This window comes from Leopardus geoffroyi, chromosome B4 (assembly GCF_018350155.1).
Source record: "Leopardus geoffroyi isolate Oge1 chromosome B4, O.geoffroyi_Oge1_pat1.0, whole genome shotgun sequence".
In the NCBI taxonomy this organism is placed as follows: Eukaryota; Metazoa; Chordata; class Mammalia; order Carnivora; family Felidae; genus Leopardus; species Leopardus geoffroyi.
Window position 1 is genome coordinate 34411980 of NC_059341.1, and position 15865 is coordinate 34427844.

General features: G+C 39.9%; 1 protein-coding gene across 10 annotated transcripts in view; it reads right to left on the reverse strand.

Moving 5' to 3' along the window:
- The window catches only part of BCL2L13 (BCL2 like 13), a 93166-nt gene extending 87412 nt beyond the window's left edge, over nt 1-5754 (reverse strand). For 2 of the 10 annotated variants that reach the window (XM_045465284.1, XM_045465281.1), the window contains exon 1: nt 5583-5748. The gene's annotated coding sequence lies outside the window, so the exon portion shown is untranslated. Of the gene's footprint in view, nt 1-5449; nt 5562-5582 lie in introns of those variants that run through there. The other 8 variants (XM_045465288.1, XM_045465283.1, XM_045465282.1 and 5 more) reach the window with 7 other exon arrangements.
- Nucleotides 5755-15865: the final 10111 nt, after the last annotated feature.

Here is a 15865-nt window from a genome sequence, read left to right on the forward strand (position 1 = left end):
AGTTGAAGAATGAATGGGAAGTGAAAACGTAGAGAAAGGAGTTGTAAGCTATTCTTTCAAAGAGCCTGGGTTGGAAGAGAAGAAAAGAATAGAGGCCAGAGAGAGACAGACAACGTTTGAGAGTCCATTTGTTTTGTTTTTGTACACAGAGTCTTAAGCATGTTTACACTCAAGTGGAGTCAAATGAGATATAAATAAATATAGAAAGCAAGGAATAAACTATGAAGTTCCAAAAGAGAGGGGAGAGCACAGCAAATCAGTAACAAAACTTCAGCTCTACAAAGGTCTCAGAATTTTTTGGTAACAGGAATAAAGTATTCACATTTTGAATAATGCTTTAAATAAAAAACTCATGTTCTCAAATTTGTTATATTCAAATTCCTGTATTTATCAAGCATTGGTATCTGAAGACAATTTTAGTCATTCTCTGACCCAGATGCCATAGAAAAAGCATAGTTCACTAAATTTCCAAATTTCATTTTTAGCCTAGTGCTCTTCAAATTTTCTTACAAATCCCAATTGCCTAACCATAAATGCAATCTTAATCATAGATTTCATAATTTCCCATCTTCCATACTCACTATTCTATTTGCAACAAAGTCCTCAGCTCTAGTATACATGTTAATATCCACACATCCATATATTTGGTGGATGGTTATATTCTATTCATTTTTCAATGATGGACACTAATGGAGATGATACTACAAACTTTAATCATTTAAATTCAATACACAGTTTTTAGGCTTTAAATGTGTATCAGAGAATCTAGTTATAAACATATCAGACCTAAACATGCCAGACTTATAGTATGAGCTTCCAGTCGTATAGCAACAAAGCAGCTCACTCAGGCCTGTGGTTAGGTGGTGCAGTAGACAGACCCTAGGAACACTATTACCCATCTAGTGTGTTTGTATTAAATTACAGAACAAAGGCATTGAGAATGTGCAAAATGTAAACTCCACAACACTACTACAGGGTCAGTACTCTAAGGGTATTCTGGGAAGAGAGGGCATCCACTTCCATTGCAACATTCTGTAGTGCAGAGTAGCCCATATTGCACAACGGGCTCTTGCATTTCAAACAAATAGAAATAAATTACATCTGCACAAGACCTCTATTTCTAAAGCACTCTTCCATGTGTCGTCAGACAATCCTCTATGCTAGAAGGAAAAGGTAATAGTCTCAATTTATTGATGAAGAAACAAGAATAGATAATTTATTTACACAAAATCATAGCTAATTAACAGTGCAATCACTTGGTCAGGTACATACATCCTCTTCAGTTCTGAACTCTGAGCCTTGCATTTGCTCAACGCATATTTACTGTATGCCAGGCAAGGTACTGGGTGAGAAAAACACAGAGGTGAAGACACTAACAACAATAATAGGGAGAACTGGTAGACTAACAAGGTGTTTTTGCAGAGTACTGAAAGAAACAAATTTGTCAATTTTAAGAATGGGGCAAGGAAAAAAAGGAAAAAGAATGGATGAAAGGTAAATACGATCTGAGATCACCACCCAGAGCTTTCCTGGAAACAGAATACAATGCTCAGGTCCACCCCACTACTGCCTGACCAACACAGAATACATTTCATATCTAAGACAGCCCAAGCTTCCTTTTAAATGGTAAGAAGAATATAGTTACTTTTACTCTAAATTTTGACCAGTAGAACCCTTTAGAATTCAAATTAGGTATAAGTATTCTTGGTATCCAGAAGTTTAAATACAATTTTAAATACAAAAACTATCCAGGTGCCTGGCTGGCTCAGTCGGTGGAGCATGTGACTCTTGATCTTACGGTCGTCGCTGAGTTCAAACCCCATGTCAGACATAGAGCTTACTTTAAAAAAAAAAAAAAAAAGGGGGGGCGCCTGGGTGGCTCAGTTGGTTAAGCAGCTGACTTCGGCTCAGGTCATGATCTCGCGGTCCGTGAGTTTGAGCCCCGCATCAGGCTCTGTGCTGACAGCTCAGAGCCTGGAGCCTGTTTCAGATTCTGTGTCTCCCTCTCTCTGACCCTCCCCCATTCATGCTCTGTCTCTCTCTGTCTCAAAAATAAATAAACGTTAAAAAAAATTAAAAAAAAAATTAGAAAATAAATATAAAAACTATCTTTTGCACAATTCTAACAAGCCACTGAATATATGTGTCACCTACCTGTTTCCTTCTCAAACTTATACCTTTAGTTTGCTCCTCTATTAAATTACAGGCGGTTGTCAGCCAGATGGACAGCCTGAGGAAGCTTAGGGTAACTTAATCCTATGTTTATACATTCATTTGGTGACATCTCCAAAACTAGGCACAAATAAAACATCCATGATCCTCCAGTAACAAATGTAACATCCACAATTTACAATAAATAGTTTGCTTTATTTTTTTTAACCAGTCTTCTATTAATGAATACTAGTGCAAATTTCAGGATGTTAGCACCAATAGTACTACAGGAATTAAAGCACATTTATGAACTACAACCAGAAGGTAGGCAGCAACTATTAAATTCGACTTTAAATTCTTATGAAAAGCAAATCTGCAGCAACATGAGAGTTTTTTGTAGTTGTTTCCCAAACTTGTCTGATGGTAATCACCTTGAATGTTCATGGAAAACACAAATTTCTAGTACCACCTCCCAACACAGGAGTTAGAATATCATAGCTATATTGTATTCTTTAAACCCCACAGAGCCAAAACAGAAACAGACTGCAATTTAACATGGTTTAATTAAATTACTTCAAGCTTTGTTTTTAGATCATTTCTGTCTACTAAAATAAAATTACAATGTAATAAGACTGTTACATACTCCAGTAATACAGTTGAACAGATCTATCATCCCAGTTTATAAAAAGAAAAATAAAAATCCACAGATAACTCAATCACAAATCAAAACTCTGGAATTGTAAACATTAACAACGTTTTTCAGATCTCTAGTTTCAAGACTCACTAGTGTTTTCAATAGGGAGTTTTTTAAAGTTCTATAAATTAAGTCCAATAACTATATTTTTTTAAATCCATACTTTATTAGCCCATATAGAATTCTAGAACTTTCTCCAGAATAAAAGAAATAAAATTAAATAATCCTAATAAAAATTATTAAATTTAAAAAATTCACCCCACCCAACTGAGAAATGCAACTGGGCGAGGGTGTCATTTTTAAAACTCAGCAGACACTAAATATTCTAGTGTAGATAGTCCCTTTCACACCGAAACGTGCTTAATCGAAATACTCTAGTTCAATCTTGTGTTAAGAGCTGCCTCAAAATGTTTCCACTCAGCAGTTGGCATTCAAAGATAATGTATGAAGATAATGTACTTATAGAGGAATGCCTCACTCTCACTCTCTGCCTTTCAACATAATTAGGCTTCCCATGCATGTGTAAATAGCTTTGTAAAAGGGAGGCATAAAATTCAGTTACTCTGTCTCACTCCTACGTATATGCTAAAGAAATGAAAACACGTGTATAAACAAAAACTTGCACATGAACAGTTACAGTAGCATAATATTTAACAGCCACATAGTGGAAATAACTGCCCATCAACTGATGAATAAAGAAAATTGGTATATCCCGATGGCATATTATGTGACCATAAAAATAAGTACTGATACATGCTACAACATGCAAGAATCCTGAAAACATCATGCAAAGTAAAAGAGGCCAGTCACAAACGACCACATGTTGTATAATCCTGTTTATATGAAATATCCAGAATTTGTGAATCTATAGAAATAGAAAGTAAAGCGATGCTTGCCTACCTAGCGGAGGTGGGGAATAATGAATGACTGCTAAAGGCTACAAGGTTTCTTTTGGGGGTGATCAAAATTGAGTTGGTGGTTTCACACTCTGTGAATATACTAAAAACCATTTCAAAAAAATTAAATCATGCAATTGATGAATTGTATGTTAATTAGATCTTGATAAAGGTGTTAAATAATCAGCTACTCTGAAAATAACCCCCTCCCTTCAACGCTGTAATATATATTAAATAAGAAATCTTGGTGACTATTTGGAAAAAGATATGAATCAAAATATTTGAAAAACAATGATAAAAAGAAAGCAAGACTGTTTAAAACTTGTTTTGCATGTGTAAAGTATTTCATAAGAGAAATGTAGTTTTAAAACAATGATTACTGTTGCAAATTATTTGTCCTAAAGTTTAGTATAGAAGGTATTTAGTACTGACTAACTTACATGATAGAGAGCATATCTTTCCTTTACAAAACTGGTTGGACTCAACTTTATATATCCTTTAACTAAACTCAACTGCTGGGGTACAAGCCTGCATGAGAAAATGAATCATTAAAAAAAAAAAAAAAAAATACTGAAAATAGTACCCGACCAGAGTAAAGATTTCCAAAACCCTTATTGGCCTGTTATCAAAGGAAGAATATTCCAAAATGGCTTAAATAGTTCAATTTGCAGGTGCAGATGTGCACTGTACATTTATCCAATTATGTATATGACGCATAAATAGTTTACTACCTACAAAAACATTTGCTTAATTTTCTGAGATAAAAAAGAAGGTACTAGAAGGGTGTGGCAACTCATCCAAGGTCACAACAAGTTAGGGCAGAGATCAACATTCTGGTTTACACCAAACCTCCAGAGGAAATCTTACTGACAATTTCGCAAAAAGACTTTATGTTTGTTTTGCTTTATATCATGAAAACAAAAAACAAAAAACAAACACGGGGTGGGGGGGAGAGGCTAGAAATTAACCTCAGTTCAGCTTAAAACTTCTAAATAGAGACAGTGAGACAGCTATTTTGTATAAACAAACAAATACTTGAGCGGGGAGTGGTTAAGACAAAGATCCCAATGGGGAGCGTGTGAACTGGTCAGATCCGTCCGATTTTCAACCCAGGTTTAAAGCCTCAAATCAAAGTCTAGGAGTTCTGCTTCACAGCTGGTTATGAAGGAAAGAAACTTGGCATTTCCTTGGAATAGTGAGAGGATACAAATCAAAGGAAGAAAGGACTTAGTGTGAACTGTACTGCCTCCAAGAATAAGAAAGCAGATTTTTCTGCAAAATAAGTAATGAGGGGTGTCAGAACAGCAGTGAATAAAGGCTAAAAAATTTCTAACAATCTGTGAGAAGAAACAACTAGGACTGGCAGACCTAATCTACAATCATTCCAAACGAATCGCATGAAACCTTCTCCCTCGACCAAAAAGAAATCCACGTTCCCCAGCCTGGTCCTAAAAATGGACACGGGTTTTCCACGTGAAGGTCTTTGTGGGGAACAGCAGCGGTGTAGGGCAAGGGCTGAGCTCCTCCGCCTCTGGCAGCCCTCTCAGGAAGCCCCGCTCAACAAGCGTCCGCGGTGGGACCACGCTGGACAGGTCCGGTTACAAAGAAATGGGCCCCTCATGCTTTGAGAACCCTCGGGCAAAGGAGCGCCGGTACACACACACACACACTTTCACTCACTCACAGTCACACACTCACTGACACTCACTCACGCGTCGTCGGAACCACCGGGGAGCCAGTGGTTCGGCACAGTCTCTGGATACCTTCCTGCCCAGTGAAAACCGCCTGAGGAGCTGGATAAGGACCCAACTCTGCCTTGCCCAAAACCCCACTCCCCTCACCTGGCCCTGGCCCCTTGCCCCAGAAGAGATGGAAGGGGCGGCGGCGGCGGCAGTCGTTTCCGACAGGGTCCCCCAGCGGCGGTGGCTGCTTCGACCCGCGGCCCTAATCTACCGCCGCCGCCATGTTGGAAGGTGAGGTCACCCCCGGCGTGCTTCCGTCACCGACAGCGTCGGGGCGGGCCGGGAGCGCAGAGGAACGCCGGAAGAGAGGTGGTGCTGTTCTTCCGAGCGGAAGCGCGAATCATAGAGGTCCGGAGATGTCTTCGCAGATGTGACCCGGAAGAGCCGACCTCTCTTAGCCCGCTCTTACCAGGAGTCGCTCACGTCTATGATTCGGGGGGCGGAGGTCTTTGATGGCTGGAGAAAGGGTATTGGGATATTGAAGAACCAATCGTGTGGGGGGAGAGGCTGGCCGTTCCCGCGGAAAGGAGCATTGCTCCTTTTGCAGAACGTTCTGGGGATGTATTGGGCTAACAAGTATTGAGGTTTAAGTGTGTGCAAGCGAACGGGTTAGAGAAGCGTCTGGAGAGTTCAAGAGAGCTGCAGAGTTCGCAGCCATTTGTCGGGGAAGACGGTCCTTGAAAGTTGGGAAAGTTTTCTAGCGGTTGCGGGTGGGTGGGGGTAAAGAGGGCATTCTAGGCGGAGGGTCCATAAAGCACAGACACTATGCAGTAAAGGAAGTCTTCAGTAATATCCATTTTGCTCACAGCACCTAGCACAATGCCAGAACAGAATGTGTAATAATGGGTGTTTATTTACTTGAATCCAGACGTCCTTTGGGGGGAGTCACAGAAGGTATCTAGTTAAGAAGGTGTAATATCTAAACCATGCTTTAGGGAAACCGAATTGTCTGGTGTACATGAAATAAATTGAAAGAAGGAAAGCGCTGAAGATGATGAATTAGAAGACTGTTATAAGGAGCCAGATAAGAAGTGATGAAAACCTAATAAGGAGTGACAGCTAATGAGTACAGCGTTTTTTGGAGGGAGATGATGAAAATGTTCTCAAATTGATTTTTGATGGTTGTACACCCTCTGAATATACTTGAAACCATTTTAAATAGGTGAATTGTATGGTATGTGAGTTATGTCTCAATAAAGTTGTGGAGAAAAGTGATGAAAACCTGAACCGATATGAGGGCGAGTGGGGGTGGAAGCAAAAAGGTTGGAGCTGGTGTCATAACAGGCTTTAAGCCTGAGTGACTGAGGGAACAGTAAGTGCCATTAGTTGACAAATTGGACAGAGATTTGCCAAGAAAAGCTTAGTGAGCTAGTAAAACGATCAATAATTCTCTAAGAGTCACTATATGTTAACTAACTTGGATTTAAATAAAATTAAAAAAAAATTTTTTTTTGAAGGGTTCCTGTGGAACCCTGGGTGTTCCTGGTGTCTCCAATCCAAAAAGACACAGATTAAAAAAAAAAAAAAAAAAAAGGGGCGCCTGGGTGGCGCAGTCGGTTAAGCGTCCGACTTCAGCCAGGTCACGATCTCGCGGTCCGTGAGTTCGAGCCCCGCGTCAGGCTCTGGGCTGATGGCTCAGGGCCTGGAGCCTGTTTCCGATTCTGTGTCTCCCTCTCTCTCTGCCCCTCCCCCGTTCATGCTCTGTCTCTCTCTGTCCCAAAAATAAATAAACGTTGAAAAAAAAAAAAAAACTACCTAATAGTACCTAATAACCAGTTGATATTTAAATTTCTTCAATGTCCAATTGTTTAAATTCTTTTTCCTAACTTCCTTTCTCTTCAGGATGGATTGTTTCAACAAGTAATTTGTAGTAATGACTGTGTTGACTTCAATTTTGGAGTGTTGTAGGTATGTTAAAAATTGGGTCTTGTTGAAGCCAACACAGAACTTGCTGCTGTGTTTTTTTTTTCAATGATAAACACAGAAAAAAATAAAAAATAAATTTCCTCAATGTCCAAGTAATGGTTTTTATAGGCTTTTTTTTTTTTTTTTTTTTAAGTAGGCTTTACATTCAATGTGAGGTGTGAACTCAGGACCCTCAGATGGAGAGTTGCGTACTCCAACTGAGACAGCCAGGGCCCCAATAACTTTTTTGTTTGTTTGTTTGTTTGTTTGTTTTAACCAGGATCATGCATTTGGCTGTTACATATTTTATTAGTTTCCTAGTTTTATTTTTAATAACATTTTTTCAAGCATATTCACACAATGGAAATTATTCAATAATAAAACAAAAATATTGTGATATTGTGAAAATTAACAAATGGAAACCTCATTTAAAATAGAGGGAGTGCCTGGCTGTCTCAGTCAGCAGAGCATGAAGCTCTTGATCTCAGGGTCGTGAGTTAGAACTCTATGTTGGGTGTATAGATTATTAAACAAAAACAAAACCCAAACCTCAAAACAAACAAAAACCTTAAAAAATAAATAGATAAAATAGAGTAAGAAGCCAGAAGGGGGAGCTCTCATGCCCTATCAATCTGTCAATTGCTGATCCAATGGTGGGGGCGGGGGGGGGGGGGGGGGCTGGTGGCGGCGCTGGCTGGCTCAGTTGTTAGAGCTTGTGACTCTTGATCTCTAGATTGTGAATTCCAATTCCACATTGGGTGTGAAAATTACTTAAAATCTTTAAAATAAAATAAAAATAAGGAGTGCCTAGGTGGCTCAGTCAATTAAGTGTCCAACTCTTGGTTTCTGCTCACATCATGATCTCATGGTTCCTGAAGTCAAGCCCCGTGTTGGGCTCCTTGCTGTCAGTGCAAATCCTGCTTGGTATTCTCTCTCCCTTTCTCTCTGCCACTCCCCTGCTTGCTCTTTCTCTTTCTCTCAAAATAAATAAACTTAAAAAAAGTAAAATTTAAAAAAAAGGAAGAGGGGGTACTTTGCAAGTCCATACTACCTTACTACCCCAGTAGAAGAAGGATAGGTTTTTCCCTTCCCTCGGCAACAAATGAGCCAATGAGAGATGGTCATAACTTAGCTAAAGAAAAGCTACTCTACTATACTTGGAACTCCCGGTTTACTGAGTGGAGTTACTTACACCCAACATGGGGTTCTAACTCATGTCCCTGAGGTCAAGAGCTTCATGCTCTTCTGACTGAGCCAGTATAATATCCCATCTAGCCATTTTCCTCTATAATAAAGAGCAGTCCTCTCCTTTGTTCTCTGGATTTGCCAGAGCTTGAATGTCCTGAATTGCAATTCTCTGCAATTTCTGAATAAACCCATTTTTGCTGGCAAAACAAAAAAACCCTGACAGTTTTATTTTTAAGGTTAATATTACATGTGACAATATGAATTAATCAAAAGCATTGTGTTGAGTGAAAGAAGCCAGACATAAAATGTACAAATTATGTAATTCCAATTACATGAATTTCAGGAATAAGCAAAATTAGTCAATGGTTATAGAAATCCAGCACACTGCTGCCTGGAGGCAGAGAGTCCGGGACTGACTAGAAAGGAACTTTCTAGGGTGGTGGAAATAGTCTGTATCTTGATCACACAGGCATCAGAATTCATCTAATTGTACTTTGTAAGTCTCTGCAGATTATTGTATGTAAATTTTTTTAAGCCACATGAAATAATTCTCTATGGTTATGTTACAAATTTGATAGGTGGTTAGGTTCATTTCTTTCAAATTGCTTCCAGTTTTAAGGTTTGCTGTTTTTCCTTATTATTTTTTTTTTTGAATGTATACTATAAGGATGGAACGTAGGTCAATGGAACAGAATAGAAAGTCCAGAATGGGCAACTGATTTTCGACAGAGGTGTCAAGACAATTCAATGGGAAAAGGGATAGTCTTTACAGTGAATGGTATAGAATAATATGGTCCTTTTACAGGTATTATTTGACTTTAATCACAGCAGCTTATGGGTTTTTTTGTGTTTTTTAAAGCAATTTTTTTAATGTTTTATTTACTCTTGAGAGAGAGAGAGAGACAGAGCACAAGCAGAGGAGGAGCAGAGTGAGAGAGGGACACAGAATCAGAAACAGGCTCCAGGCTCTGAGCTCTCAGCACAGAGCCCAACGCGGGGCTCAAACTCACAAGCCTCCAGATCATGACCTGAGCCAAAGTCGGATGCTCAACCGACTGAGCCACCCAGGTGCCCTGTTTGTGGGTTTGTTTTTTTTTTTTGACAGATCTTATAAGTTACACAGAAGTCTACTCTGTAGCCTGATGTGATTAATAAGCCTAAACTAAAAAATAATAATAATAATAAGTAAAATCTAAACTCTAGACTCGTCATTTTATTCCTTCTCATTCTCATTATTTATAGAACCCCTACTATTTACCAGGCAGTGTGCTGGATTCTTGCAAAAACAGTGATGAGTAGATCATACATAGTCTCTGCTATGAAGCAGATATTTTCATTGGAAAACCACATAAAAACCTAAAATCAAAAAGAGAAAAACTTTTTTTAATTGTGGCATGTCCTGAGGTAAACAAGGGGCTGGAATAGAAAGGAAGGTGAAAGGGTCTTTATGAAAAGCTTTCTCTAAGGAGGTGATATTTTAAGTTGAGATCTTAAAGAAGGAAAAACAAGCTAAGTGAGAAGTGCAGGAAAAGAATTCAGGCAAAAAGCTTGGTGTTTTCCAGGAGTTGAGAAGAAACCAGTAAAGCTATAAGGTGGTGAGCAAAGGGAAGAGGAGCAATGAGGTCAGAGAAGCAGACAGGGTCAGATTGGGCAGCACTCACACAGACCATGTGAGCTGTGAAGTGTTCTCAAGCAATTGGAAACCATTAGAGGGTTATAAATTAGGGAGTTACTAGATGCCATGCAGTTTTTTTTTTTGGTTTTTTTTTTTAATTCATTTTTGAGAGACAGAGTGTGAATGGGGGAGGGACAGGGAGAGAGGGAGACACAGAATCTGAAGCAGGCTCCAGGCTCTGACCTGTCAGGCTCTGAGTTTGATGTGCGGCTTGAACTCACGAACTGTGAGATCATGACCTGAGCCGAAGTCGGACCTGTAACCGATTGAGCCACCAGGCGCCCCTAGTTTTGTTTTTTTTTTAATGTTTATTTATTTTTGAATGAGAGAGAGAGAGAGAGGAAGGAAGGTGGAGGAGCAGAGAGAGAGGGAAACAGAATCCCCAGCAGGCCCGATGATGTGACAGCACAGAGCCCCAGGTGGGGCTCAAACTCAAGAACAGTGAGATTAGGAACCAAAATCAAGGGTCATGTTTAACCGATTGAGCCCTCCAGGTGCTCTGCCATCTAGGTTTTAAACCACTCTTTCTGTTGTGTAGGAAATTAGCTGGAAAGGGGTAAGAAGTGTGGGCACCTAAATTAGAGTTTCACTGTGTTCTGGTATCATTTGCTTTTTCTTTTTAAAATTAATTCTTCAAGAGTCGCCTGGCTGGCTCAGTCGATAGAGCATGCAACTCTTGGGTCTCAGGGTTGTGAGTTTGAGCCGCACCCACATTGGGTGTAGAGATTACTTAAAAATAAAATCTTAAAAAGAACACCTAATTTTTCAACAGTCAAAGAGAGAGGTGACTTACACTTTTTTTAAGTTTATTTTTATTTTTTTTAATGTTTATTTATTTTTGAGAGAATAACAGAGCGTGAGCGGGGCAGGGACAGAGAGAGAGGGATACACACAGGCTCCAGGCTCTGAGCTGTCAGCACAGAGCCTGGCATGAGGATTGAATTTATGAACTGTGAGATCAGGACCTGAGCCGAAGTCAGAGGCTTAACCAACTGAGCCACCCAGACATCCCAAGTTTATTTTTTTTAGTGATCTGTACACCTAACATGGGGCTCAAACTCACAAACCCCAGATCAAGAGTCATGTGCCCTAGTGACTGAGCCAGCTAGGTACCCTAAGAGGATTTACATTTACCTCTAGTCTCTCTGTGCGTCCTCCCCAGCAAACCAGTTCAAGAGTTACTTTATCTATTCTGCTGATTCAACATCTAAGACACAGACTGAAGTCTCAGCTTGGGAGCAGGTGAGACAATTTCTGTGACTAACCCGACGGGAATCTAGGACAGTGATTTTGTGAAGCCATAAGTATATTTAGGCTCATCTAGGAGTGGGATTTTTGGAATTTATCTGTAAAGCTGTTTTAATTTTTTTTTTTTTTTAATTTGGGGGGGGGGAGGGGGAGAGACAGAATCACAAGCAGGCTTCACACTCAGCACCAGGCCAACGCAGGGCTCAATCCCACGGCTGACCCTGGGATCATGACCCCAGCAGAAATCAAGAGTCGGATGTTCAACGGACTGAGCCACCCAGGCACCCCCATCTGAAAAGCTTTTTTAAAAAAGCTTCAGGGGCACCCGGGTGGCTCACTCAGTTGAGTGTCCAACTTTGGCTCAGGTCATGATCTCACAGTTCATGAGATCCAGCCCCACATCAGGTTCACTGCTGTCAGCCTGTCAGTGCAGTGCCCACTTGGGATCCTCTGTCCCCTCTCTCTGCCCCTCCCCTGCTTGTGCTCTCCAATCAATCAATCAATCAATCAATCAATATAAAAGAGCTTCACAAGGGGCGCCTGGATGGCTCAGTTGGTTGAGCGGCTGACTTTGATTCAGGTCATGATCTCATGGTTCCTGAGTTAGAGCCTGAAGGAGCCTGTCCCCCTCTCTCTCTGCCCCTCTCCCTCATGCGCTCTCCCTCAAAAATAAAATAAACATTAATAAAATAAAATAAAAAAGCTTCACAAGACCTAAGAGATTGGATTTAGAAAACTACCAACTAGTTAACCTTTTACTGTACTTATAATAACTTTTCCACTCCAGAGACTGTCTCTATGAAGCTTACACATATTCTTACCAGACAGGACCTGGTCCATTCCTTGGTGAATCAGTAAAATACTGCAGAAACTAGTTATAAAGAGCATTAACATAGAGGAGGAGAAAGTTGCACAAAAGGGAATGTCAACTATATCTGTAACACTATTTAACTTTAGAAATGAAGTCTTAAAGTAAATGTGAAAAATATTATTTGTTGATTCTGGGTGCTGGTACATGCTACATGAATATTGAAATTATTCTTTGTATTTTTCTATATTTTTTATTGTCTCAAATTAATAACAAATCATAAAAATCAGCACACTGTTTCCCATAAACCCAAAACACATTGATCTGTTACAGACATTAATTTCACAAATGATTAGACATGTGGCATTAGATTGCTGCTCTCACTCCCCAACCCTGTTATTTGCAGAACATTGTAAAAATTAAATGGGAAGAGGGATTGCAATTCAAATGAATGAATACTACCTCACCCTGCCCTAGGGATGCTAGAAAGAGGCATAATCCTGGAAATCTGCCTTCTGAGATGGCAAAGAATGAAGTTATTAATACAATAACTAACAAGATGAGAGAAATACACCTATCAACTGGTTTAGCTCAGTTGATTACAATACTGATCAAGTTAAGGTCAACTGCACGGATTTCTATTGCTCTGTTAGTGGCCGAATCCTTCCCTTATCCAACATTACCAATGTTTTCAAATATGTGCACCAATCCATCATATACTATAAAGATCACTGTATACCAGTACAGCTGGAAAACAATTTGGCAACATGTATTAAGAGCCTTAAAAATGTGTGTACCATTCTCATTAAAGGACAAACTGAAATGTGGTTTTCTGATGTGATGCACTGAGGGTACAATATCACAGATGTAGTGCTCCTTCCAAAATGCATAACCTGAATCTAATTATGAGAAAAGTATCAGTATCAAATGTGTGGAACTCTTCAAAAATGTCACTATCAGGAAAGACAAAGTCTGAAGAACCATTCCGTATTAAAGGAGACTAAAAAGATATGATAATTAATACAGTAGGTGATCTTGGACTGCATCCTGGATCAGGAAAAAAAATGCTACAGAGGATATTGGTGGGACATATGGCAAAATCTGATAATGGACTTGTTAAATTTCCTGGATTTGATTGATGAAAAGTGATAAAGCAAATACAGCAAAATGTTAACAATTGGTGAATGCAGATGAATGGAGTTTATTGCATTGTTCTTACAACTTATTATATTTGAAATTTCCTCAAAATAAAAAGTTGGTAATAAAAATGTATGTACCTTTCGACCTATAATTCTACTGCTAGGAGTCTGTCCTAAAAATAAACAAATTTTCAAAAGTCATTTTTTAAATAAAGATTAAAAAAATGCTTAATGTTTTAGTTATTTTTGAGAAAGAGAGGGAGGGAGCACAAGTGCACTCACCCGCTCCAGAGTGAAGTAGGGGCAGAGAGGTGGGGGAGGGGGACAAAGGATCTGAATCAGGCTCTGCACTGACAGCAGAGAGCCCAAAGCGGGGCTTAAACTCATGAACTGTGAGATCATGACTTGAGCCAAAGGCCAAAGTCAGAAGTTTAACCGACTGGGTCATCCAGGCACCCCTATAAAATTGTTTACAATTTAAGTTAGTTAGTTAGTGTATGTATGTATGTACATATGTGTTTGTTTGTTTATTCATTCATTCATTCATTTATTTAGGGTATGCGAGCCAGGGAGGGCAGAGAGGGAGAGAGAGAGAATCCGGGGCTCAAACTCACAAACTGTATGATCATGACCTGAGCTGAAATCAAGAGCGGTATGCTTAACCGAGCCACCCAGGTGCCCCTCAAAAGTTCTTGTCTTACAGTTGGGGGGAAAATGGGGCTTGAGGCAAACAAATCTGTGGAAATTTCTGCCCTAATTTTCTGAATAATTCCCTTTAAGCGGGTCTTGGGAATGATGTTGGAAAAGGCATAGGCTCATTCAGAATTCCAAATAAATTCTTGGGGCGCCTGGGTGGCTCAGTCAGTTAAGCATCCGACTTCGGCTCAGGTCACGATCTCGCGGTCTGTGAGTTCGAGCCCCGTGTCGGGCTCTGGGCTGATGGCTCAGAGCCTGGAGCCTGCTTCCGATTCTGTGTCTCCTTCTCTCTCTGCCCCTCCCCCATTCATGCTCTGTCTCTCTCTGTCTCAAAAATAAATAAAAACGTTAAAAAAAAATAAAAAAAAAAAAGAATTCCAAATAAATTCTGTACACACTCCACCTTTAAGGAAGTGGAGAATAACTTCTCACTCCTTACGTGTGCACTTCACATAGTACTTCCTTCCCAAGATTACAGTATGGAAAGGGAAAAACGTTTAACTTTAACGGAGAAAGCTGCCATGTGACCAAAGTAGTCATCAGCAATCAAAAATAGTATTTTTTAAAATTTTTAAATTTGGGGGGAACCTGGGTGGCTCAGTCGGTTGAGCGTCTGACTTCAGCTCAGCTCATGATCTCGCGGTCTGTGAGTTGGAGCCCCGCATTGGGCTCTGTGCTGACGGCTGGGAGCCTGGAGCCTGCTTTGGATTCTGTGTCTCCCTCGCTCTCTGCCCCTCCCCCACTCATGCTCTGTTTCTGTCAAAAATAAACATTAAAAAAAATTAAAAAAAAATTTTTTTTAATTTTTAAATAATCTCTACACCCAGTGTGGGGCTTGAACTCACCACTCTGAGACCACGAGTCACATGCTCCTCAGAGGGAGCGGGCCAGGCACCCCTCAAAAATCATATTGACAGCATGAATCCTAGGTATTATGTGATGAAATGGCACTTTACCCCTGTAATCTTCCAACCAAAACCACTGACCAATCATAAGAAAAATTCCAAGAGCCGTACATCCTATAGTATACCTAATTAGTATCCCTCAAAGTTGTCAAGGTCATCAAAAAGGAAAAGTTGAGTTAACATTCACACCCACCAAATTTAGGAGACATGACAATTAAATGAAACACAGTATCCTGGATGGGATCCTGAAAAAGAATAAGCGCACTAGGTTAAAACTAAAGAAATCCGAATAAATGATGGAGTGGGGTCAATACATCAATATTGCTTAATTAATTGGAACAAATGTGCCATAGTAATGTAAGATGTTAATACAGTAACCAGTGTGTGAGGGGGAGAAAGATACACGAAAACCCTGTTTCATCTGCTTAATTTTTCTGTACATCTAAAACTGTTCTAAAAATAAAATCCATTAATAAAATATGGTGAAATTTGCTTTCATTAAGGCCAAGAAAGCAAAATAATAAATTCTGATTTTGTGCTAAAAATTTAAACCTAAAAAAACTTCAAGGGCTATGAGGCTACAAAAACTCACATAATTCAACTAATTGCAGACACCAGAACTCCCATTCTCTCCCTTCTACCGAGGAAGAGGCTTTTGAAGAAAACAGCTCGGAAGTCACGAGCCAGTGACCAAAGGAACTGGGACTGAACCAAGAAGGACTGCCCGCGCAGGCGCCCAGCCAGGGAAGGGCGGGGCCAGGGCGGGACTTCCCCGAACCAGCTCTTTTCCCACTGGCTGAGAAGGGCGGGAGTGTGCT